The 27,591-nt window shown below is 42.0% G+C and overlaps 1 long non-coding RNA gene across 2 annotated transcripts in view; it reads right to left on the bottom strand.

The window, feature by feature from the left end:
• Positions 1–27,591, bottom strand: part of LOC309629631 — a 63,401-nt gene that overhangs the window by 34,347 nt on the left and 1,463 nt on the right. Inside the window, exons 1-2 of one of the 2 annotated variants that reach the window (XR_014245149.1) lie at positions 6,322–6,336; positions 5,718–6,213 (exon numbers count right to left, since the gene is read on the bottom strand). The exons of the other annotated variant lie outside the window; for it this stretch is intronic. This is a non-coding gene — a long non-coding RNA (uncharacterized lncRNA). Of the gene's footprint in view, positions 1–5,717; positions 6,214–6,321; positions 6,337–27,591 lie in introns of those variants that run through there. 2 annotated transcript variants of the gene reach the window in all.

A 27,591-nucleotide genomic window follows, 5' to 3' on the forward strand; every position in this document is an offset into this window, starting at 1 on the left:
TTTGTAAGCTGCCTCAAATCTTAGCTGAGGGAAATATAGCATGGTAAGTGATTCTTTGGTATCAGAAATTCTCACTAATTCCCAGAGCACACACTTACTAGGTGGTTGTTAAAGATTACATGATAGAATTCATTAGTAGTAGTAGTAGTACTAAGTAGGTAAAAGGTAATAAAGTAAATTTATGCCAGTTTCTTAAAATTCCATAGATAAATATCTGACGATCTCTAGTTGTCAACTCTAGAAGCTTTCAAGTCAAGATAAGTTTTCTTATAATTGAATAGATTGTGTTTTGCTTCAACTTAAGTCCATATAGCTTCTTCAGAATTTCAGAGGACTGAAGAACAGTTTTTCCATATTTTTCCCATATTTTTTCCATATTTTTACTTGATGTTAACAAATAGATATAGAAAATAATGAGTATGAAATGGTTTTTCAACTTCCAGTTACATTAGTGTGGCAGATTAGATGCCCTAAAACACCATCTTGAAAAAAAATTTTTTTTAAGCCATATTAAGAAAAAAAGTATAAATGCATTGCTAAGCTGGTACCGGAAAAAAAAAAAAAATTGTATAGCCAAGTGAGTTCAAGAATCCTAAGAATAAGCACACAACAAGGCCACCATCCACGTTGAGAGTTTCTTACAAAACCAGGAAATCTTTATCTTCCACTCTGATGCCACAGAGAGAAAAGAGGGACATGGATAAAGCCTGGGCCTCCTTAAGGTGGGGAGTTCTATAAAACACACACACATAAACATACACACACATACATACACACACAGAGATATACATTTGCACATACAGACACATACATACATACACATACATGTGCTCATATAAACACACACATACACGTATATACATAGATGTATAGATACACATACAGACACATATATACACATGCATACATACACATGCATACGCACATGCATACACACATATACATAGATACACACATACATGCACATATATACATATATACACACATATACATAGATACACACATACATGCACATATATACACAGACACACACCAGAACCCCACTGAGGGCTCTACCCTCAACGTAAATATAAATGAGAAATAACCTTGTCATGAAAAATAGAATGGAAGAAAACTTCCCTGCTTCAACTTTGGTGCTCAGTGAAAGAGAAAACATTCTCTGAGAATTTATAACTACAAGCCAAAATTCATGAGAGTTTTTGATCCAAATTCCCATGACATGTGTGGTCCAGAAAATCTTCAAAGGAAATCAGGTTAAAAGGGTTCTAACTTTTATAGAGCTCCCAGGAAACTAGCAGAAACAAATTCCAGGCTCAAAGAGTATCTGCAAATAGCATTTTTTTAAATGAGCAATTCAGAGTCAAAAATCACAAAATAAATAAGGAAATAAAAATATACCATGAGTGAAAGCCAGCAGAAATAATGGAAAGCAGAATCAGACAATTATCAGGCAGAAAATATCAAATATCTATATTTAATATACACAAAGAAATGAAAGAAAAGCTTGAAAACACAAGAAATAAACTAGAAAGAACAATTAAGCTAATTTGGAAAGAACCAAAAAGTCCTCCTAACAATGAAAATGTGGATTAAATAGCTAATTAGACCACATCAGAAGAAAACAATTTAGCTAACTGGGAGATTCAACCAAAGACATTATCTGGAGAGGGGGGAAAAAGGATGAAAAATATGGAAGAAATATTATTATAGGAAGACAGAATGAGAAGGTCTAACACACATCTTATAGGAGAAGCTAACAGAGATAATGGGGGGAAAGCCATACTCAAATATATATGGCTAATAATCTTCTAGGCTTGCTGAAGATACCAATCCTTAGACTCAGGAAGCCCAAAAATAATCCTAAACTGGATAAATAAGAAGAACTCTAGGGAATTGCTCGGCGGTCCAGTGGTTAGGACTTGGCGCTTTCACTGCCACATGGCAAAAAAAAAAACCCTCTAAATCTAGACACATCCTAGAGAAAGATTATAATGCAGCCCATGGAGGGAGGGGTAGAAGGGGGGGGAAGGAAAAAGTTTCCCCCGCAAAGTATGGCATTAGATTGACAACTGGCTTCTCAATAGCAATGCAGAAGTCAGAAGAAAGTAAAATAATTTCAACATGCTGACAAAAAAAATAACCCCTGACTCAGAATTCTAGACTTAGTGAAACTATTTTTCATACATGAGTGAAATAAAGACACTTGTCTGGAAAAATGTCTTTTTTGAACAAACAAAAATTTAGAGGATTTACCACCAACAGACCCTCACTTAAAGAAACTTTTATAGGATGCATTTAGGCAGAAGGAAAATGATTCCAGGTGGATTATCTAAGATGCGAGAAGAAATAATGAGCAAAGATATTAATAAATATGTGGGTAAATCTAAATCTAAACAAATCTTGACTATAAAAACAACAAGTAGAAATGTTGTGTGGTGGTATAATGGCCAACAAATTAAAATACTAAAATAACTGAACACATATAAATAGGAAAAGGGTGATTAGGGTTAAAGTAAAGATACAATCTTACCTAATTTAAATTAAGTATGGTTGTTAAAATAACTAAAGTAACCACTAAGAGAACAGATAGCTTATATTAAGTAAAGGGGTAAATATAATTAGGGAAAAAGACTTTAGTCAAAATAAAGTCAAGAAAAGATGAAAAAAGAAAGAAACTGCAAAAGTTGGAAAAATTAAAAGTACATAACAAAATAATAGAAGTAACTCCAAATATATCCAAATCTCAACGCATGGGTCAAAAAAGAAATCATATTATGGACTACAAATGTTTTAGAAACAACAATGAAAATATTGCATATCAAAATACATGGAATGAGCTAAAGAAGTACTCAGAGGGCAATTTATAGCCTTAAATATCTACATTAGAAAAGAAAAAAGCTTTAAAAGTAATGAGTCAAGCATTAAAGCTAGGGGAAAAAAGAAACCAAAGAGTATGGAAGGAAAAACTAAAGATGAGCAGAGATTTAGCAAATAGGAAAAAAATTATATATAGATAGAGATGTATATAGATATAGATCAGTAAGAATCAATAAGACAAAAAAAATGAAAAAAAATTGAAAGTTGCTAAGAGACTAGATCGTATAAGTTCTCATCACAAGGAAAAAATGGTAACTACATGAAGTGATAGATGTTAACGAAATTTACTGTGGTAATCATTTTGCAGTATATACATATATCAAATCATTGTGTTGCACACCTAAAACTAATATAATGTTATATGTCAGTTACATCTCAATTTTTAAAAAAGAAATAAGGGTAAATTTTTTAATAATTATTTTAATTTTTTTAAATCACCAGTTATTTCATCCAATTGTTTCATCCACAGTTATTAAAAAAGTCCATTCTTTCCCCATCTATCTGCCATGCCAGCACTGTCATAACCAGTTGTGTATCGTGTGGGGGTCTATTTCCGGACATGAGGTCTACCTGTCTGTTTATCCTCCAATATCACACTGTCTTCGTGATCACAGCTTTATAATGAGACTTGCTTATTTTCTGCTTCTTCTTGTTATTCTTAGACCTTTCCTTTTTCATTTTAAGTAAATTATCTTGCTTAGTTCTACAAAAATTCTTTCTGGGATTTTGATTGAAAAAGTGTTGGATCTATAGATCAGTTTGGGAAGAATTGGGATCTTTAAGATACTACCTTTTTATAGAGATGGTCAACCCAAGGATATGTTCTATAGCATCATTTATTTAAGTCTTCCATAACATTTAAATTTTCTCCAGACATCTCTTGTTAGATTCTTTTGGAGGGACTTCACAATTTTTATGCTCTTCTTAATTATGTGTATGTATATATATGTGTATATATATATATATACATATATATATATATATATACACACATACACATATATATAATATATATTATGCTTGTCCTTTTTCCATCATAAGGAAAAGGCAAAAACTCAATAGAAAAATGTTCTAAATATATACAGAAGAGGACACACAAACATGAAGAGCTTTGCAATCTCTTTACTAACGGCCACAGTTAAAGGATGTCTCCTGTGGGGCCTCCCCTGAGCTGCCACAGGGAGCCAGAGCAGATGGTTTAGAACATTTTTTAAATGGGAGAGGGGTTGAAATAGAGTTGATGGATTATTTTGTTAAGGAGGAAAATATTTTTAAATTGTCAGCCACTGTCACCATCTTTTTTCATAAAATTGAAAAATATATTTTACCCAAAAAAAAGTGGTAAAAATGTGCAACTCGCAAAGGTTCTACTCCACTTGACCCCAGTCCTGACTCCCAGGACCTAGAGGGAAGGTCAGATCAAAACAACAACAAAAACCTTCTTAGAGTGAATGGAAATGTGGGGGTGATCTCACCAGTGCTTCAAACATCCACGAAGCTGTCTTCCCTCTCCTGGAATCACTGCCGTCACTAGTTTTGAAGTGTGACCATCCCTCAGCTCAGCTTTAAAAAACTCTTTGTATTGTCTGTTAGAGCTAAACATACTGAGAGTCATGACCTAGGTCATGAAGGTGGAGTCTTCGTGAATGGAATTAGTGTCCTTTATGAGGAGACCCCCCCCCCCAGAGCTCCCTCACCCCTTCCATCACGTGAGGACAAAGCAAGAAGGCACCAGCTGTGAAACAGGGGGCCCTTATCGGAACTCAACCACGCTGACACCTTGATCTTGGACTTCCCAGCCTCCGGAACTATGAGAAATAAATTTCTCTTGCTCATAACCCACTAAGTCTGTGGCATTTTGTTATAGCAGCTCGGACGAACTAAGACACACACCAGTGTCCACTGTGAAGCAATGAAAATGAATAAACTACGAACAACACCAATCAACATGGTTGTATCTTTGAAATATGTTGGTGAAAGAAGCAACTCAAAAAATACAGATAGTATGACTCCATTTATAAAAAGCTCAAAAATAGCCAAAACAAAACAATGTATTCCTTGGGTGTGTATACATGGGAGATGGGAGAAAAGGAAAGGAACGGTAAACACAAAATTCACTACCCTGGCTCCCTCTCGTGCAAAGGGAGCTGGACACGATCAGGGAGAAGCACGCAGTGTGCTTTTAAATTTCTGGAGATATCACGCTACTCAAACCGATGGTGTGCACATGGTTGTTCATTTTTATTATCCCTCTTTAAACTACCTATTTTTTATCATCTATGGCACATTTCATAATAAAATTTTAATAACGTAAAATAGCTTGTTCAAGACTTGTGGTTGCCAAGGGGGAGGGGGTGGGGGAGGGAAGGACTGGGAGTTTGGGATTAGCAGATGCAAACGATTATATAGAGGATGGATAAACAACAAGGTCCTACTGTAGAGCACAGGGAACTAGATTCAATATCCTGTGATAAACTATAATGGAAAAGAATATGAAAAGAATATATATGTATAACTGAGTCACTTTGCTGTATAGCAGAAATTAACACAACATTGTAAATAAATTATACTTCAATAAATTTTTTTTTAAAAAGGCAAGGAAAAATTGCCCATAATGGCAAAACAAAAAGTAACTTTTATTAACGTGTTGTATATGTACTGTCAAAGTTATATATAAGATATAATAAAATTGTGATCATACTGAAAAAGAAATTTTAATTAAAAAATAAAATAAAATAGCCTGTTCAGTAACATCAGTGTGTTGAGAACGCCCTCCCCCTGCCCTAATTGGGCAGGCATCCTGTCCTCCCTTGCAGTCCTGAGTCCCCACAGATACTTGCCTCTCTGCTGAATGGTCAAGGTCCCCTTTGGCTGCTGCGTCCCGGCCCAGGCAGGCACCCCAGCCCTCACCTAGGCAAAAATGCACAGAATCCGACTTGGCATCAACAGACAAGTTGGCTACTTCCTGTTAGTGTTTTTCTGCCAGGCGGGTGACCCGGCCTCCACTGTGCTGGCTTCCCGGTGGTGTCCCCTTTCTGTAGCCAACAGTTGTCTGCCATGCCCTCACGATAACATCTTCATCTATTCTGCCCAGAGCAGCAGGGGTTCAGGCTGGCAGGGACACGATGGTACTCAGAACTACCTGTGACACCCAGCCCTCTCACTGCCCTGGTGCACAGAAAGCCACTGCTTGCCCTTGAGGTCCCCTCTCCCTGCTGCTATCATCAGGTATGGCATATAGGTGACCATTCAAGAATCCAGAGTCCAGTGATTCAACTTAAATGGTAGCATTATTCTGACAGTCCACCTTTCAATCGTGTGGAAAGATACATTGACCTAACTGATTCACTTTGTTATAAAGCAGAAGCTAACACACTATTGTAAGGCAATTATACTTCAATAAAGATGTTTAAAAAAAAAAAAAAAAAAGAAAGATACATTGACCATCCAGATTTATGCCATTTTATGTTTTTTAAGCAGGTTTATCACTTTCTTTTTTTATTTAATTTTTATTTTATATTGGAGTATAGTTGATTTACCATGTTGTGATAGTTTCAGGTGTGCAGCAAAGTGATTCAGTTATACATACACATATATCCATTCTTTTTCAGATTCTTTTCCCATATAGGTTATTACAGAATACTGAGTAGATTTATGCCATTTTAAACCTGACATATCCTTCATAACCTTTGAGTCTCCTTTCAAAATCAGAACCTACAATACAAATAGTCATTTTTACCTACTTTCTGAAAACAAAGTCCTTTGCCTCATTAATGAACTTTTGTTAAGAATATCCACAGACTGCAGAAAAGCAAATTTAGCAAAGTTGCTAGTAAGAAAAACTTCTAATACCTCTCTGAAGGCAGAACTGAAAAGAATTAAAAACAGTTAAACATAAAATAATTTGTATGCTTATCTCATTAGAGCCATACTTGTAATAGGAAAATACATCTTAAAAATAGAAGCCTTTTTTCTTACTTGGGAATTCTTTTCTTCTTCTTCCACAATTAAAATGAAAAGCATTGCTAGATCACAGCAAAACAGAATAAAAAATGCCTTTGAGGTTTTATTTTTATAGCAGAAAATAACTGCACGAATATTGAGATGTACAATATAATCTATATGGACTACAATTGCGTTTATCAGGTTCAGGAAATACTTTCAAAGCCTGATTTACTTTTTTTTTGGCTTGAGGATTAGTTTGATTGTCAACTGAGCTAGGCTAGAGTCCCCAGTTATCCAATCAAACACTAATCAAGGTGTTGCAGTGGCGGTATTTTGTAAATGTGGTTAGGAAAGCAGGCTACTCCCCATTGAAGTAATCTCCAGTGGGATGAGGGGGGGGCCTCGTCCAATCAGTTGAAGGCCTTAAGCGTCTACTGAAGCTTCCTAGGGAAGAAGAAATTCTGCCTCAGGACTGCAACATCAGCTCTTGCATGAAAGTCTCCAGCCTGCTGACCTGCCCTACAGATTTCAGATTTGCCAGCCCCTCAGTTACCTAAGCCAATTGCTTGCAATAAATGTGTGTGTGTGTGTGTGTGTCTGTGTGTGTGTGTGTATGTATGTATGTATTCTGTTAATATATAGATTTGAGTAGAAGTATATGCTTTTTCTGTTTCTCTGGAGAACGCTGACTGATAACAAACGTGTTTCATTTTATTAAATGTTTTATCTGCGTTTAATAAGAGAATCTTTTTTTCCCCCCTTGGGGCAGAGACACCTAGTTTTCCCCTATTATCTGTTCTCTTTTTCTTCCATAGTAGTAAAATTTCAGGGGACACATGGCCACTCAATACTTTCCTCAAATCCCTTGAAGCTAGATGTGTCCATGTGACTAAGTTCTGGTTGCTGAGTTGTGATTTGAAGTATGTGCAATTGCCATGTCTTTGTCTTGCTCTTGCCCTTGAAGTTACCCGGGAAGAGCTGGGGATGGATAGGAAGGCACACCTGTTTCTTCCATTTCTTCCTTCCTACTGCCTGGGATATATCATGAAGGCAGCTGGAGCAGCCATCTGGACCAGAAGATGGAAGCCATGTGTTGAAGGGGGCAAAGCAATGACTGAGTGTAAGTCACTATTGACCATGAGTCACCACACCAGCTTTAGATCATCTGCGCAGAGTTTTGTGTAAGACACAAAATTCTGTCTTGTTAAAATTGCTGTTATTTTAGATCTCTCTGTTCCAGGAGCCAAACTTACACCCTAATACAGCCTGTTAATGTAAATTACACCAACAGACTTTCTAATCTTAAACAATATTGTCATATTTTTTAATGTACTACAACATTCCATTTGGTAGTGGATTATTTTTGGGTTTTACATCTATTTTCTTTTTAACTTGGCTTGAATATGCGTTTTCTATCGCTGTGTAGCAAATTGCCTCATACTATTTATTCTCTCACAGCTCTGCAGGCGGGCAGTCTGGATGTGCTGGAGAGGGCTCCACTAAGGACGTCACACTGTCACAAAGTGTCAGCCAGGCTGGATCCTTATTTGAAAGTTTGGGGGAAGAATCCACTTCCAAGTTCATCCAGGTTGCTGGCACATTGTGTTCCTCGAATCTGTAGGACTGAAGTCCCACTTCTGTGCTGGCTGTCAGCTGAAGATGTGCACATTCCCTGACAATGGCCACCCCCATCCTTAAGCCAGCAACAGCACGTTGCAGTCTCAATTTTGCCATCACTGTGACTTCTTTCTGCCACTAGCCAGGAAAAACGCTCTGTTTTTAAAGGGCTTGTGTGATTAGAATAGACTCACCCAGATAATCTCCCTTTTCATTAACTCAAAGCCAACTGATTGGTAACCTTACTTACATCTGCAAAATTCCTTTTTCCATGTAATGTAATGTAATCATGGCTGTGATGTCTCATCATATTCACATATTGAGAATCATGGTGGGAGATCTCAGGGGACCCTTTTAGAATTATGTCCCACCACATGCTGTGAAGCCATTCATTATCTGGTTCCAAATTATCTAGTCTTGTCTTGTCAGCTCAGGCTGCCATAACAAATACCATAGACTGGGTGGCTTAAAGAACAGAAATTTATTTCTCACAGTTCTGGAGGCTCAAAGTCTAAGATCAAGGCACCAGCAGACTCGGTTTCTGGTGAGACATCTCTTCCTGGTTTTCAGATGAATGCCTTCTTGGCCTTCTTGCTGTATCCTCACACAGAGGAGAGACAGATTCTGTCTCTCATGTCTCTTCTTATAAGGGCACTAATCCCATCATGAGGACTCCATCCTCACAGTCTAATCACTTCCCAAGGATCCCACCTCCGAATACCATCACACTGGGGATTAGGGCTTACACATGTGAATTTGAGGGGGACACAGACATTGAGTCCATAGCACGTCTTATCCCTTTGTCCTACCCCTATGGACTTGGCTTCTGCTGTACTGAACAATATTTCCTTCCCCAACTCACCATGCTCCTGCTCACATCCAGCCTTCCCACACACTACTTTCTGTCCCTGAAGCCCTCCTGCTCCTCCCATAAGGCTGAGTCTTACACAGGTCTCAGGTTAGAGTTCACTTTTTCTGGAGAGCTTTCCTGGTCCCTCAAGAATACGTTAGATCCCTCTCTGCGTGCACCCATCGCACCCAGCATGAAACTTACCAACATAGCCCTCATCACACTGCACTGTGAATGCCTGTCAACAAACCATTTCCTTTAATAGAAAATGAATTCCATGAGGGCAAGAACCCCGGCCCACAGGAAGTGTTCAAGAAAAATTTGATGAATGAATGCATAGCAATTGGCTGTCAGTAAACTGTTGGAAAGCTAAGCACGTAATTGCTTTAAGATGTATACCTCTGGCTCTAAATTTAAATTCTAGGCTTTACTGCCATGCAGTTGGAGTTAGAATTCCAGGGCCAATTCCTAGATGTGCACCTTTGCTATGGACTAAAGGTTTTTGCCCCCCTCCCTCCTCATGATGGGATTAAGAGACACTAGAGAGATGAGCTCTCTCGCTCTCCACCAAGTAAGGAAAACGAGGAAACACACCTCACCAGAAACCAGACTGCTGGCACCTTGATCTTGGACTTCTAGCTGCCAGAACTGTGAGAAATAAGTTTCTGTTCTTTAAGCCACCCTGTCTGTGGTATTTTTGTTACAGAAGGCTGAGCTGACTCAGACAGACTTGGGCAAATTATTTAAACTTTCTGAGTCTCTGAGTCGGATAGTTTTAACTTTGAGATCTTTGCTTACACTTTGCAAGATCAAATGCAGAATGGTGTATGTGTATATACATATATATATGTATATATATTATTTATATATATATGTATATACATATATATAATATCTTAAGTGCTATGATTTAATGTAGCATTCAAAATCCAAAAAGAGCTAAAATTACAGAGAAATGAATAAATGACCTTGTTTCTGGTGTTTTCTCCTGTAGATAAGTCGGATCTAACTTAGTTTCATCGTCTCTGCAATAAGGAGGTTGGAACCGTGGGTCTCCAAGGCCCCTCTCCTGTCTGATACTCTGGGCTTCTTGCCTGAGATGAGCAAGCATCACTGCTAAAAGCACTAATTAAAAGATTGCCTTAATATAGACGCAGTCAGGTTCCCACGACTGAACAGGAATCTAACTGTTGAGGTCCAATCTTCATCTCTACTGATGAAGGACAGTGTCCCCCAGAAACCTTCAGGGCCACAGTGCTGTTCAAATAACGAGAGGATAAACAGAAGCATCGGTCAGCCCAGAGTCAGGATTGGCTGCAAGTGCGTGATGGGAAGAATATTTTGTCATGGGTCATAGACATTGGCCATATGGCACAAACATGCAGAGCAGAACCACCTAGAACTCTAAAGACAGTACCGGGTCTGTTACCTTTGTGGTTTCCTACCTAAGTGACTCTTTTCTAGACCTACCTTATAGCTCTGCGTCACGGGATAGTACACCTGAATAAGGATTTCTTCACAGTCATAGGACATTCCTGAGTTCAGTCGCTATTACATGCGGGCAGAGGAACTCACCAAGCCAACGTGAAGGGAATTGTTGATGTCACAGTTTATTTCTCCTTTGGCTTCTTAATCACCTAACACAGGTCACTTTGTCTGTTGTAAGGTGGGGATAATTCTAGTGGCTATTCAAATAGGAATTAAGTGAAATAATGTACATAAATCAATTGCTAATACCTAGTAAATGCTTATTGTTAGCTGACCATTTAAGCTATTTAGGACTAGTGGACTCATGGGCAGAAAAGGTAGACAGCTACTTAAGAAGTATGTTTCAAGAGGCATGAGAAAGGGACTTCCCTGGTTATCCAGTGGGTAAGACTCCGCGCTCCCAACGCAGGTGGCCCAGGTTTGATCCCTGGTTGGGGAACTAGATCCTGCATGGATATGCCGCAACTAAGAAGCCCACATGCCACAACTAAAGATCCTGCATGCCGCAACTAAGACCTGGCGCAGCCTAAATAAATAAATAAATAAATAAACTTTTTTTTGAAAAAAGGGTATGAGAAAGAATCTCCTCCCAGAGACAGACACACACCCGCCATTCTGTCATGTCTCCATTACAGCTTTATTCCTCTTGTTTCAGCACATTGCCTAACAATCTTCGTGGTAAACCACCTCTATTATTTGGTCTTGGTAGCATTCTTGCCTTAAGACAAAGTATCCCTGGCTCTAATCCATGTGGTTCTGCTGAGACTGTATCAGTCACTACCTATGACCTCTCAAGGCCGTAGGGCCCTGAGAATGAGCCACAACTCAGGCGTGGCCCATCAGAGCTCCTCCCCTGGCCCCCAACCCCGCCATTGGCAACATGGATTGACCCAAGGCACGGGCCTGTGACACAAGCAGACCAGTCAGAGAGCTTTGAAGGAATGGAACCACAAAAGCTGGGAAAGATGCTCTCTCCTTCTGCAGACTGCAGCCCCCATGGTCCATGGCCTCTGTCATTGGCAGAGAACTTGATTCAATAGGAGAAAATAAGGTTATCTGCTCTTTGGAGGTAGGGTCTTTAAGATAAAATGAGGTCATTAGGGTGGGCCCTAATCCAATATGACAGGTGTCCTAATAAGAGAATAGGACACAAAGGAGAGACCACGTAAGGACACAGGGAGAAGACAGTTGTCTACAAGCCAAGAGGCCTCAGAAGGGACCAACCCTGCCAACACCTTGATCTAGGTCTTTTAGCCTCCAGAACTGAAAGCAAGTGCATTTCTGTAGTTTAAGCCTCCTGGTCTGTGGTATTTTGTTACGGCAGCTGGAGCAGACTAATACACATGGAAAGAGGTCATTTGACTCCAAGCGAGAGTCAATGGCGAGGAAGAGAAGAGGTCTGAAGTTTCAGCCCTGGAGTTCTCCAAATGCTGGCTGGCAAGGCTGGGGAGTGAGCATGGAATCAGCAAAGGAGACCAGGAAGGAGAGGCCAGGAGGTGAGGTGAGAGGAAATACAGCAGAGCATGTGGTCTTGGAAGACAGGGGAGGGGAACCCAAGGGAGCAGGGAGGGAACCCAAGGGAGCAGGGTGGGCTCAGCCATGTCAGATGGTGCCAAGGGCTCCAGCAAGACATCGGTGTTGGTCAGGTGGAGGGCACTGGTGCGTCCAACAGAACTGTCAGTGCAGTGGCCAGGTGAGGAGAAAACGGGAGCTGAGGATGGGTGGCAGGATGGCTGTTCTTTGGAGACGTTATCATCTTAAGACAAAATAGAGGAAGGGGACAGTACTGGAAAAGGAGGTAAGTCTAGAGGGCTGTCTTTGAGTGGAAAGTGAGAGCAGGTTTGTGTGTCATGGGAATGTTTTAGAAGGGAGGGGTGACTGGAACTGCAGATGGGGGAAAGAGACAATAGTGGGAGTGGAGTCTGTGAGGGGAACGGTAAGTGAGGCAGGTCAGGCCTTTTAGGGGACCAGGGACATCCCCACCTCGTCACTGGAGGGAGGGAATGGCCTGGCTGCAAGGTCACCCATACTTTTGAACCCAAGCAGGACCCTGTGGGGCTCCTCGGCATGGAAGCCTTTCCATTTCCCCCATTTCTTGTTTGTAGGGAATAGACTCCAGCCTCCATGACCTTCCCTGAGTTCCAAAGGGCAGATTCAAACAGTTGCTAATCAGGGAAGGGAGGGGATGCAGAGACAAGGGAGGGGCAGCCAAGAAACAATAGTGCAGCCTTAGGGTAGGGTCCTGGTTCCACCTCAAGGGATACACATTTACAATATCTTTGAGCTCTTTACAGAACTAAAACCCCCAACAAATGGAAGATGTCAGCATTCTTCATTCCAGATTAAAGGAACCAGAGAAGCTCTTCATGAAGCCCACCTGAGGCCAGATTAAAGGAGTGTAGGCCCTGCACACACCCTGATCCGTATCAGCACTCCTGTCCTTGAACCATTGCTATAAAACTCCTCACCAAATACTCCCAGGTTAGGACACACAGTTTTTCAGGGCACAAGCCCACTGTGTCCCCCTTTGCCTGGCAAAGCAATAAAGGTATTCTTTTCTACTTCACCCAAAACTCTCCAAGATTCGATTCGGCACCAGTGCACAGAGGCCAAGTTTTCAGCATCACTTTGAAGACGTCCCCTTCTCTGCCCATCTCCAGGCATCCACACCCCCTGACACACAGCCCTGCACCCCCTGCCTGATCCCTCCAACTTCTTTTTTTAATTTATTTATTTATTTATTTATTTTTGGCTGTGTTGGGTCTTCGTGTCTGTGCGAGGGCTTTCTCTAGTTGTGGCGAGCGGGGGCCACTCTTCATCGCTGTGCGTGGGCCTCTCACTATCACGGCCCCTCTTGTTGTGGAGCACAAGCTCCAGACGCGCAGGCTCAGTAGTTGTGGCTCACGGACCTAGTTGCTCCGCAGCATGTGGGATCTTCCCAGACCAGGGCCCAAACCCCTGTCCCCTGCATTGGCAGGCAGACTCTCAACCACTGCACCACCAGGGAAGCCCCCTCCAACTTCTGTTTTGTGTCTCTGATGGGCTGGGGATGCCACCTGCAGGAAGCATGGATGGACAGTGGCCTGCAGGTCTGCGGTACCACAGGAATCGTGGCAAATACGTGCTCAAGTCAAAGGAAAACACATCTGTTTCAATCATTTTATTTCCATTTAAATGAACTTTGAAAGATCAAGGACCCAAGCTATACCTCAGAGATGAGTTACCAGGAAGATTCTAAAGGTACAGTCATATCAATTCACAAGCTTTGATTTCTTAAACTTAAATGGTAGCTTTTAAAGACTATAAATATACCTGAGAGAAAGAAATTTCCAAAGGATGCCTGCCTCATAACACCCTGGGCTTATGATTCCCAACAGGATACCTCACCTCCTGTCACTCGCCCAGGCACTGCACCCTAAAGACTCTGCAAGAGTTACAGCTCCATTTCTTTGCTTCCAAACTCCAAGTGAAACACGAAATCCCCATCTCTTACAAAGATAAGCCTGTCAAGGTTGTTCAGCATATTTTTCTAAACATATAAAATCAAAGTCGAATTTTTAAAATATTTTCCCCAAACAGAATAAATATAAAAAACATCAATGTCAGGGGGAAAAAGGAAGATTGTCCAGTTTAAATCTTACATTGCTGACTTCTCAGGAAGAACACAAGTTTATCGCATTATCGACAACTGAGAACGAACCAAGTTAAGTGCACTCTGCTATCATAATAATTTAATTTTTATTAAAGATAAATACCACTCTTAATACATCATAAATAAATATATATGCCTACTCCCAAAATATGATGACATAAGAGTCTAATAAATTCCCCCAAAATACAGGGAGACAACATTTTCAGGTATCATTCAGTAGTATAGAGTTTTATTTTTATTTCTTGTCCTTTAGGACAAGCAAAATTTGACCACAAAGTGTCCTCGGTTGGCATTAAGTAATTTCCAGTCACGCTGGATTTTTCTTGATGTTTTATTTGACCAGGTGGAACATAAATCAATCCCCACCCCCCACCCCTGGCATCTGACATTTTCCAAAGCAGAATTTAACTAAGAGTATCACTACTTCTTTGGTTTGTCTCTGTTTGAGGACTTGAAGACCTTGCATTAACTCCCCCGGAATGTGTGTGGCAGGAGCTCTGGGCCAGGCCAGGTAAACGCCACCCTGGTGACCTAAACTCTGCCTGCATTGGGCACGGGTTTCTTCAACCAGAGTACAGAGGTAGTGGGACAAAGAGACAAGGCAAAACAATATGACACCAAAAGCTACATTTGGCTATGGAATTCATTTTTCTACTTATACTTAAGGTTGATTATGTCTGATAAGAGAAGAATTGGGGTTTTTTATTTAATTAAAAGCTAATTTTTTGGTCTGTCCCTATTCCATCTGGCAGGCACTAGGACATACCCCCGCTTCCTTGTCCCCTGGGCTCACCCAAGCTTCATGGCTCTTTGCCCCACATGGGAGGCGGGGAGCTTCACCACTCAGTGTCCAATCTGAGAGCAAAGGGTTTTTCCTCACAGTCATACTTGAAAAGCAAGAAAATAGAGGAACTCATGCTTCTAAGTTCCCACAAGCTACAAATCCTTCCATCAAATTCAAAACAGAGAATGTAAGCATAGTTCACCTCCCAGACACATCCTTGAGAGTTTATCTCTAATACACCTCAGCCCAAGTTCACATACAGATTTCTGGATCATGTAAAACCAAACAGACATAAAAATGAGTAGCAACAACAATCTAGAAAAGAGGTTTCAGGGATGGGTGCTTGAAGGGACCTGCGGTTCACTTTATCTTCTACCCCACCCCACCATTCTGCTTGAACACCTAACCCAACAACTAGTTTATTAAGTATCTCCTCCCCACCAGGCAGCGGCCTGGACAGAGGGAAGAGAAGCCTGGGAGAATTTGACAATCACTTGGGAAATTGCTAAAATGTCAGTCCTGATATGACAAATGCCAAAAATGAATTCTTAAAAAAATGAGAAAACAAATACTTCCAAACGGGAGGCGTGGAGAAAAGGTAAACATCCCGTCTATTTTTAAAATGAGGAGGCACAGCAGGTGTTGTGTAAAAGCAGGCTTGTCAATTATTTAATCTCCTGTAGAGCCGTAGACGCCCAGCCTGGAGAGCCCAGGAGAAGCACCCAGACCTGGCCTTTTCCCTTTAGCTGGTGTATCAGGGCTCAGTGCAGCAGACCACTCTAAATAGTAGTGTGGGCGCAGCCCTTGCTTCTAAGAAGTACATCCCAATTCAAGAGGCTGTTTGATCTCTTTCACTTTTTCTAAGTATCCTGCCTGAAAGGTGGAGCTCAGGAAAATCTCTGACCAAGGCGACTGCAGACCATTCCTGCAGCCCGGGTTTCCACCACACCAAGCGCGGCACGTGGCACATACTTGCTGTGTAACAGGTGACAAGGGACACCTCTCAGACTCCACACTGTCACGTCCAGGGCTGAGAACACTGGGGACACCTGCTCTTCACATCCCACGTGGGCAAACATCACCTCGCTCTCCTTATCGCCCTTCACAGACTTGGGGAGGGCAGATAACGTACAAAAACCGGCTGCCACTGAGCACGGAGCCTCTATTTAGAGCCTCAGATCACACCTTTGCACACACACGCACGCACACACGCCCGCACACATGCACGCACGCTGATAGAAGCCAATGCCTGCAGTGTTGAACCCACACTCTTTGGAGGGACGGCTTGTTTTGCAAGGGCTTCGGGTAAAGAGAGGTGAAAAGTGGGCTGGACTGGCCTGGAGGGGTTCCTGTTCTGAAGCCAGACACTTGTTCAAGCCGTCAGACGCAGACTTGAGTGAACTCAAGATGGGGCTGGCCAGGACAGGACAGGTTGGAGGACCCAGCTAAACAGGAGATTCCTGGGACACCATAGATGACAAAGGGCCAAGTCCCAGAAGGTCACATAGGACAGGGAAGGAGCAGAGGTGCTGTCAACACTTGGAGAAGTGGTGGCACGTGGAACAAAGACAAGACGGCAGACTCCTTGCGCGGTTGGGCGGGGCCAGTCCTGAGCTTCCCAGGAGACTCAGGAGGCTTTGCCGGTCCTTAAGCACCGTGGGAGGGCTCACCAACCATGCCCTGGTGAAGGGGGAGGCACTGAAGGCTAAGGGGGGGTGGTCTCTGCCACATCTGAGCCTCCCTGGCAGGTCAGTAAGTCACTCTGAACCTCAGCCCAAAACCAGTGGGTTGTTTATAATAAGAATAGCTACTGTGAGGAATCGAGGACACAGCAGGTATGGAAAAGGTTTATGATGTCTGTCAACAGAGAAGGCACTGAACAAACGCTTCTTCTTTCAGTTGTCCAGCGAACAGACACCCCCTTCATCTTCTTGACACTGTGTGTTTACCCAGCTAAGGCTCTGTTTGCAGAACAGATGGCTGGCCGTGAACCTGAGCCTGACTCTCATTCCTGACGTCTTGTAAAAAGCACTGAGCATATTTTCCCAAGGGGTGAATAAATAGAAGAATGAATGGCTGACATGAGTTTTCTGATGCTGGTTTCTGATCCTGGAGATGCCGCTAATTGAAGGACTTAGCAAAGTCACTCCATTTTCCTGAGTCCCAGTTTTCTCATCTGGAAAAAGAAGGCTGTTTTTAAAACTGCATATAATCTCTCAGGCACCTCCGGCTCCGTCTGTTTTTTACCTGTTCAGGTTGTCATACCTTCTGAATTAACTGAGTCTAGAAACACTGTGCTCTGCGATGTTGAGGAACGCAATGGGTATAAGAACTTCTTCAAGAGTGCCAGGGAAGATTAAAAGGAGAGAAAGGAACAAGAGCTGAAACAAAGTCTTAAAGACTCACCCTGAAGATCTCTTGATTTGCCCACGGATCACTATAAAATGCACCCAAATTCACAGCCCAAACACTGACCGTCATCAGAAGCACCCAGGTTACTGAGCAGTTTACACGCAATGTCTCAACTAACACAATAACCCTGTGAGGTGGGAACTACTATTGTCCCATTTTTCAGATGAAAATAAATGAGGTAAAGATAAGTAACTTGCTTATGGAGCGAGGGAGGGAAGTAAAATTCAAACCCAGGCAGCCCAACCCCAGAGTAACCACTTTCAAGAGGATCAAAAAACTCACATGAAAATTAATTCAGTTTGTTTTAAAAGTACATTTTAGCGCTTCGTGCCAGCACGTGGGGATCACTGGAGCAGTGCTGGGGTGTGCAGCAGTAGCTGGCATCGCCAGTCTGACTTCTGAAGCAGCTCATGGCTCGTGTGGACAGGAGGACAGAATTCCCCCAGGGCAATCACTCAGCTTCCCTGGGTCTCTGAGTTTCCTAATCAGATCCACTTTTCTAAAAAAAATTACTCTCTTTGCAGCAACATGGATGGACCTAGAGATTATTATACTAAGTGAAGTAAGTCAGACAGAAAAAAACAAATAGCCTATGATATCGCTTATATGTGGAATCTTAAAAAAATGATACAGGGGAGGAGAGAAGATGGCGGAAGAGTAAGACGCGGAGATCACCTTCCTTCCCACAGATACAGTAGAAATACATCTACACGTGGAACTGCTCCTACAGAACACCCACTGAACGCTGGCAGAAAACGTCAGACCTCCCAAAAGGCAAGAAACTCCCCCCGTACTTGGGTAGGGCAAAAGAAAAAAGAAATAACAGAGACGAAAGAATAGGGACGGGACCTGCACCACTGGGAGGGAGCTGTGAAGGAGGAAAGGTGTCCACGCACTAGGAGCCCCTTCGCGGGCAGAGACTGCGGGTGGCAGAGGGGGGAAGCTTCGGAGCCACGGAGGAGAGCGCAGCCACAGGGGTGCGGAGGGCAAAGCGGAGAGATTCCCGCACTTCCCGCACGGAGGCTCGGCGCTGACCAGCACTCACCAGCCCGAGAGGCTTGTCTGCTCAGCCGCCGGGGCGGGCGGGGCTGGGAGCTGAGGCTCGGGCTTTGGTCAGATCGCAGGGAGAGGACTGGGGTTGGCGGCGTGAACACAGCCTGAAGGGGTTAGCGCACCACAGCTGGCTGGGAGGGAGTCCGGGAAAAAGTCTGCAGCTGCCGAAGAGGCAAGAGACTTTTTCTTGCCTCTTTGTTTCGCGGCGCGCAAGGAGAGGGGATTCAGAGCGCCGCCTAAACGAACTCCAGAAACTGGCGCGAGCCGCGGCTATCAGCGCGGACCCCAGAGACGGGCGTGAGACGCTGGGGCTGCTGCTGCCGCCTCCAAAAAGCCTGTGTGCGAGCACAGGTCACTCTCCACACCGCCCCTCCCGGGAGCCCGTGCAGCCCGCCACTGCCAGGGTCCCGTGATCCAGGGACAACTTTCCCGGGAGAACGCACTGCGCGCCTCAGGCTGGTGCAACGTCACGACGCCTCTGACGCCGCAGGCTCGCCCCGCCTCCTCTGTACCGCGCCCTCCCCCCGCCTGAGTGAGCCAGAGCCCCCGAAGCAGCTGCTCCTTTAACCCCGTCCTGTCTGGGCGGGGAACAGACGCCCTTAGGCGACCTACACGCAGAGGCGGGTCCAAATCCAAAGCTGATCCCCAGGAGCTGTGCGAACAGAGAAGAGGAGGGGAAATCTGTCCCAGCAGCCTCTGAAGAAGCGGATTAAAACTCCACAAACAACTTGATGTGCCTGCATCTGTTGAATACCTGAATAGACAACGAATCATCCCAAATTCAGGAGGTGGACTTTGGGAGCAGGATATATTAATTTTTCCCCTTCTCCTTTTTTTTTTGTGAGTGTATATGTATATGCTTCTGGGGGAGATTTTGTCTGTATAGCTTTGCTTTACAATAGCTTTATTTTACTTCACTATATTATAGCTTCTTTCTTTCTTTCCTTTCTTTCTTTCTTTCTTTTCCTTCCTTCCTTCCTTCCTCCTTCCTTCCTTCCTTCCTTCCTTTCTTTCTTTCTTTCTTTCTATTTTTTCTCCCTTTTACTCTGAGCCGTGTGGACGAAAGGCTCTTGGTGCTTCAGCCAGGCATCAGGGCCGTACCTCGGAGGTGGGAGAGCCAACTTCAGGACACTGGTCCACAAGAGACCTCCCAGCTCCACGTAATACCAAACGGCAAAAATCTCTCAGAGATCTCCATCTCAACATCAAGACCCAGCATCACTCAACGACCAGCAAGCTACAGTGCTGGACACCCTATGCCAAACAACTAGCAAGACAGGAACACAGCCTCATCCATTAGCAGAGAGGCTGCCTAAAATCATAATAAGGCCACAGACACCCCAAAATACACCACCAGACGTGGACGTGCCCACCAGAAAGACAAGATCCAGCCTCATCCACCAGAGCTCAGGCACTAGTTCCCTCCACCAGGAAGCCTACACAACCCACTGAACCAACCTTAGCCACTGGGGACAGATACCAAAAACAACGGGAACTACAAACCTGCAACCTGTGATAAGGAGACCCCAAACACAGTAAGATAAGCAAAATGAGACGACAGAAAAACACACAGCAGATGAAGGAGCAGGGTCAAAACACACTAGACTTAACAAATGAAGAGGAAATAGGTAGTCTACCTGAAAAAGAATTCAGAATAATGATAGTAAGGATGATCCAAAATCTTGGAAATAGAATAGACAAAATGCAAGAAGCATTTAACAAGGACGTAGAAGAACTAAAGAGGAATCAAGCAATGATGAAAAACACAATAAATGAAATTAAAAATACTCTAGATGGGATCAATAGCAGAATAACTGAGGCAGAAGAAAGGATAAGTGACCTGGAAGATAAAATGGTGGAAATAACTACTGCAGAGCAGGATAAAGAAAAAAGAATGAAAAGAACTGAGGACAGTCTCAGAGACCTCTGGGACAACATTAAACGCACCAACATTCGAATTATAGGGGTCCCAGAAGAAGAAGAGAAAAAGAAAGGGACTGAGAAAATATTTGAAGAGATTATAGTTGAAAACTTCCCTAATATGGGAAAGGAAATAGTTAATCAAGTCCTGGAAGCACAGAGAGTCCCATACAGGATAAACCCAAGGAGAAACACGCCAAGACACATATTAATCAAACTGTCAAAAATTAAATATAAGGAAAACATATTAAAGGCAGCAAGGGAAAAACAACAAATAACACACAAGGGAATCCCCATAAGGTTAACATCTGATCTTTCAGCAGAAACTCTGCAAGCCAGAAGGGAGTGGCAGGATATACTTAAAGTGATGAAGGAGAAGAACCTACAACCAAGATTACTCTACCCAGCAAGGATCTCATTCAAATGTGATGGAGAAATTAAAACCTTTACAGACAAGCAAAAGCTGAGAGAGTTCAGCACCACCAAACCAGCTTTACAACAAATGCTAAAGGAACTTCTCTAGGCAAGAAACACAAGAGAAGGAAAACACCTACAATAACAAACCCAAAACATTTAAGAAAATGGGAATAGGAACATACATATCGATAATTACCTTGAATGTAAATGGATTAAATGCTCCCACCAAAAGACACAGGCTGGCTGAATGGATACAAAAACAAGACCCATATATATGCTGTCTACAAGAGACCCACTTCAGACCTAGAGACACATACAGACTGAAAGTGAGGGGATGGAAAAAGATATTCCATGCAAATGGAAATCAAAAGAAAGCTGGAGTAGCAATTCTCATATCAGACAAAATAGACTTTAAAATAAAGACTATTACAAGAGACAAAGAAGGACACTATATAATGATCAAGGGATCGATCCAAGAGGAAGGTATAACAATTGTAAATATTTATGCACCCAACATAGGAGCACCTCAATACATAAGGCAAGTACTAACAGCCATAAAAGGGGAAATCAACAGCAACACAATCATAGTAGGGGACTTTAACACCCCACTTTCACCAATGGACAGATCATCCAAAATGAAAATAAATAAGGAAACACAAGCTTTAAATGATACGTTAAACAAGATGGACTTAATTGATATTTATAGGACATTCCACCCAAAAACAACAGAATACACATTTTTCTCAAGTGCTCATGGAACATTCTCCAGGATAGATCATATCTTGGGTCACAAATCAAGCCTTGGTAAATTTAAGAAAATTGAAATCGTATCAAGTATCTTTTCCGACCACAACGCTATGAGACTAGATATCAATTACAGGAAAAGATCTGTAAAAAATACAAACACATGGAGGCTACACAATACATTACTTAATAATGAAGTGATTACTGAAGAAATCAAAGGGGAAATCAAAAAATACCTAGAAACAAATGACAATGGAGATACGACGACCCAAAACCTATGGGACGCAGCAAAAGCAGTGCTAAGAGGGAAGTTTATAGCAATACAAGCCTACCTCAAGAAACAGGAAACATCTCGAATAAACAACCTAACCTTGCACCTAAAGCAATTAGAGAAAGAAGAACAAAAAAAGCCCAAAGCCAGCAGAAGGAAAGAAATTATAAAGATCAGGTCAGAAATAAATGAAAAAGAAATGAAGGAAACAATAGCAAAAATCAATGAAACTAAAAGCTGGTTCTTTGAGAAGATAAACAAAATTGATAAACCATTAGCCAGACTCATCAAGAGAAAAAGGGAGAAGACTCAAATCAATAGAATTAGAAATGAAGAAGGAGAAGTAACCACTGACACTGCAGAAATACAAAAGATCATGAGAGATTACTACAAGCAACTCTATGCCAATAAAATGGACAACCTGGAAGAAATGGACAGATTCTTAGAAATGCACAAACTGCCGAGACTGAACCAGGAAGAAATAGAAAATATGAACAGACCAATCACAAGCACTGAAATTGAAACTGTGATTAAAAACCTTCCAACAAACAAAAGCCCAGGACCAGATGGCTTCACAGGTGAATTCTATCAAACATTTAGAGAAGAGCTAACACCTATCCTTCTCAAACTCTTCCAAAATATTGCAGAGGGAGGAACACTCCCAAACTCATTCTACGAGGCCACCATCACCCTGATACCAAAACCAGACAAAGATGTCACAAAGAAAGAAAACTACAGGCCAATATCACTGATGAACATAGATGCAAAAATCCTCAACAAAATACTCGCAAACAGAATCCAACAGCACATTAAAAGGATCATACACCATGATCAAGTGGGGTTTATCCCAGGAATGCAAGGATTCTTCAATATACGCAAATCAATCAATGTGATACACCATATTAACAAATTGAAGGAGAAAAACCATATGATCATCTCAATAGATGCAGAGAAAGCTTTCGACAAAATTCAACACCCATTTATGATAAAAGCCCTGCAGAAAGTAGGCATAGAGGGAACTTTCCTCAACATAATAAAGGCCATATATGACAAACCAACAGCCAACATTGTCCTCAATGGTGAAAAACTGAAACCATTTCCACTAAGATCAGGAACAAGACAAGGTTGCCCACTCTCACCACTATTATTCAACATAGTTTTGGAAGTGTTAGCCACAGCAATCAGAGAAGACAAAGAAATAAAAGGAATCCAAATCGGAAAAGAAGAAGTAAAGCTGTCACTATTTGCAGATGACATGATACTATACATAGAGAATCCTAAAGAGGCTACCAGAAAACTCCTAGAGCTAATCAATGAATTTGGTAAAGTAGCAGGATACAAAATTAATGCACAGAAATCGCTTGCATTTCTATACACTAATGACGAAAAATCTGAAAGTGAAATTAAGAAAACACTCCCGTTTACCACTGCAACAAAAAGAATAAGATATCTAGGAATAAACCTACCTAAGGAGACAAAAGACCTGTATGCAGAAAATTATAAGACACTGATGAAAGAAATTAAAGATGATACAAATAGATGGAGAGATATACCATGTTCCCGGATTGGAAGAATCAACATTGTGAAAATGACTCTACTACCCAAAGCAATCTACAGATTCAATGCAATCCCTATCAAACTACCACTGGCATTTTTCACAGAACTAGAACAAAAAATTTCACAATTTGTATGGAAACACAAAAGACCCCGAATAGCCAAAGCAATCTTGAGAACGAAAAATGGAGCTGGGGGAATCAGGCTCCCTGACTTCAGACTATACTACAAAGCTTCAGTAATCAAGACAGTTTGGTACTGGCACAAAAACAGAAATATAGATCAATGGAACAGGATAGAAAGCCCAGAGATAAACTCACACACATATGGTCACCTTATCTTTGATAAAGGAGGCAAGCATATACAGTGGAGAAAAGACAGCCTCTTCAATAAGTGGTGCTGGGAAAATTGGACAGGTACATGTAACAGTATGAAATTAGAACACTCCCTGACACCATGCACAAAAATAAACTCAAAATGGATTAAAGACCTAAGTGTAAGGCCAGACACTATCAAACTCTTAGAGGAAAACATAGGCAGAACACTCTATGACATACATCACAGCAAGATTCTTTTTGACCCAGCTCCCAGAGAAATGGAAATAAGAACACAAATAAACAAATGGGACCTAATGAAACTTAAAAGCTTTTGCACAGCAAAGGAAACCATAAACAAGACCAAAAGACAACCATCAGAATGGGAGAAAATATTTGCAAATGAAGCAACTGACAAAGGATTAATCTCCAAGATTTACAAGCAGCTCATGCAGCTCAATAACAAAAAAACCAACAACCCAATCCAAAAATGGGCAGAAGACCTAAATAGACATTTCTCCAAAGAAGATATACAGATGGCCTACAGACACATGAAAGAATGCTCAACATCATTAATCATTAGAGAAATGCAAATCAAAACTACAATGAGATATCATCTCACACCGATCAGAATGGCCATCATCAAAAAATCTAGAAACAATAAATGCTGGAGAGGGTGTGGAGAAAAGGGAGCACTCTTGCACTGTTGGTGGGAATGTAAATTGATACAGCCACTATGGAGAACAGTATGGAGGTTCCTTAAAAAACTACAAATAGAACTACCATACGACCCAGCAATCCCACTACTGGGCATATACCCTGAGAAAACCATAGGTCAAAAAGTGTCATGTACCACAATGTTCATTGCAGCTCTATTTACAATAGCCAGGACCTGGAAGCAACCTAAATGTCCATCGACAGATGAATGGATAAAGAAGATGTGGCACATATATACAATGGAATATTACTCAGCCATAAAAAGAAATGAAATGGAGGTATTTGTAATGAGGTGGATGGAGTTAGAGTCTGTCATACAGAGTGAAGTAAGTCAGAAAGAGAAAAACAAATACAGTATGCTAACACATATATACGGAATCTAAGGAAAAAAAAAAAAAAAAAAAAAAAAAAAGGCCATGAAGAACCTAGTGGCAAGACAGGAATAAAGACACAGACCTACTAGAGAATGGACTTGAGGATATGGGGAGGGGGTGGGGTGAGATGTGACAGGGTAACAGAGTGTCATGGACATATATACACTACCAAATGTAAAATAGATAGCTAGTGGGAAGCAGCCGCATAGCACAGGGAGATCAGCTCGGTGCTTTGTGACCACCTAGAGGGGTGGGATGGGGAGGGTGGGAGGGAGGGAGATGCAAGAGGGAAGAGAAATGGGAACATATTGTATATGTATAACTGATTCACTTTGTTATAAAGCAGAAGCTAACACACTATTGTAAGGCAATTATACTTCAATAAAGATGTTTTAAAAAAAAAATGATACAAATGAACTTATTTATAAAACAGAAATAGACTCACAGATATAGAAGATAAACTTATGGTTGCCAAAGGGGAAAGGTGGGCGAGGAGGGATAAACTAGGAGTTTGGGATTAGCAGATATACACCATTATAAATAAAATAGTTGAACAGCAAGGACCTACTGTATAGCACTGGGAACTATATTCAATATCTTATAATAACCTATAATGGAAAAGAATCTGAAAAGGAATAGATTTATATACATGTATGTATAAGTGAATCACTTTGCTGTACACCTGAAACTAACACAACATTGTAAATCAACTATACTTCAATAATTCTTTTTTTAAAATTATTCTGGGTGTAAAGTGGAGGAGAGGTTGGAAGGCAACATGATCAGATCTGAGACCAGTTAAAAACATGTTGCCTGAGACCAGCTGATCCAAGATGGTGCCCTGGACTGAGGCTGCAACGATGGATGTGGAGAGAAGAGGCCAAATCCATGGGAATCGGCAACCATCAGGCATGGCAGGGCCGCAGCGAGGCACAGGAAAGTCGAAGAACTGAATAGGCAGATGGACAGTGACATTTCCTGCAACCCGAAACGCTGGGGGAAGACAGGGCTAGGGGTCGGATGGGTGAATATGTGGTTTCGATGTGCCTTTTAGATGCACCTGGGAGGGGTGTCCAGGAGCAGATGCTACTTGGGAGCTCAAGGAAAGGAGGTCTGACAGGTTTTGTGTGTTTGGATTTTTCCTCCCTCCCTTTTTGTAACCCTATGTGGCTACCGTGGTGTGTTTTAAGACAAATAGGAATTAGGTTCATAAGAAAGAAAGAGGCAGTACAGCACCATGGGTGTAGCATCAGGCTGAGGGTCAGCAACCCTCTGAGTGCTGACCTGAAGCTCAAATTCTGCAAATCTTGGTTTTCACACATAAACTAAAGGGATGGGACCAGAGCTCTAAAACCTCTTGAAGTTCGGAAGCACAGCAATTCTACCTTCACCTGAAACTATCTCTTTACCTTTTATTGCAGGTGTCATCATCTTTAGAAATGAGGTCTATTTCGTAACAATTTGGTTTACTGTTGTCCTTCTCCTGAGACTAAAAGTTGCATACGGTTGAGGAAAAGATCCAAAATTTTATAATCATGAAAACAGAAGGAGGTTGTAGATGAGATAAGATTGGCCATGGCAGGAGCCAGGGGTGGGGAGGACTCGGGGACAGGCGCACGGAGTACATTATAGGATTCTGTCTACTTCTCAACGTGGGAGGTTTTCCATTCTCGAAAAAGGGGGATGTGAGGTCAAGAAGCACTGCCATATAGCATTTCTAGGTTTTCAGGTCCCAGTTTTCAGTAAAAACAGGATTTCAGCATCCCATTTACTGATTGATACTGGAACCATACGTTGGACCCATAGTGTTGGCTACATGTTAGAAATCCTTCACATTTTAGTCGAGGTTCATCACTTCCCCTCTAAAACCACCTTCCACAAAGGTCATCTCACGTCCAATCGACAAATATTTCTTGAGCATCTACTATGTACCAGGAACTGTGCTAAGAATTTGAGGTACATCAGTGGAGAAAACAAAGACCCATTCTTGCACAAAGCTTTTGCTCAAGTGGGGTGAACTATAAATAATAAACAAAATAGACACATGATAATAAATAGATATTGTATACTCTGTTAGAAATTGATAAGTGCAATGGAAACAATATAACAAGGCAAGGGGACGGGGGTGGGTTGAGTTGCAATTCCAAAGAAAGTAATCAGGATGAGGCTCATTAAGAAGGGGGTACATGACCAAAGACGTGAAGGAAGCAAAGGAATGGGCCACGAGACTGTCTAAGGAAAGGGCGAGCCTGGCAGAGGGAACAGCCCTTGCAAAGGCCCTGAGGAAGGTGGAGGGTGGCCGGATGCTCCAGGAAGAGCAAGGAGGCCTGTGCTGCAGGAATAGTACCTCCTTTCAGGGAGGCCAGAGCGAGTGCGGGGAGGGTAGGAAGGGATGAGGTTAGAGAATAACAGAGGCAGACAACGATATTAAAGATGCGGCTTTTCTCAGACATGGGACGTCACTGGAGGGTTTGGAGCAGAGACGTAAGATGCTCTGGTCCATATTTTCAAAGGAGTAGTCTGGATGCCGCCTAGGAAACAGACCAAGGGGACGCAGTGACGGAGGTGGAGAGACGAGGTAGAAGCTATTGCCAGAGCGCAG

Source organism: Balaenoptera borealis (genome assembly GCF_965194805.1).
Source record: "Balaenoptera borealis genome assembly, chromosome: 5".
NCBI classification, from domain to species: Eukaryota; Metazoa; Chordata; class Mammalia; order Artiodactyla; family Balaenopteridae; genus Balaenoptera; species Balaenoptera borealis.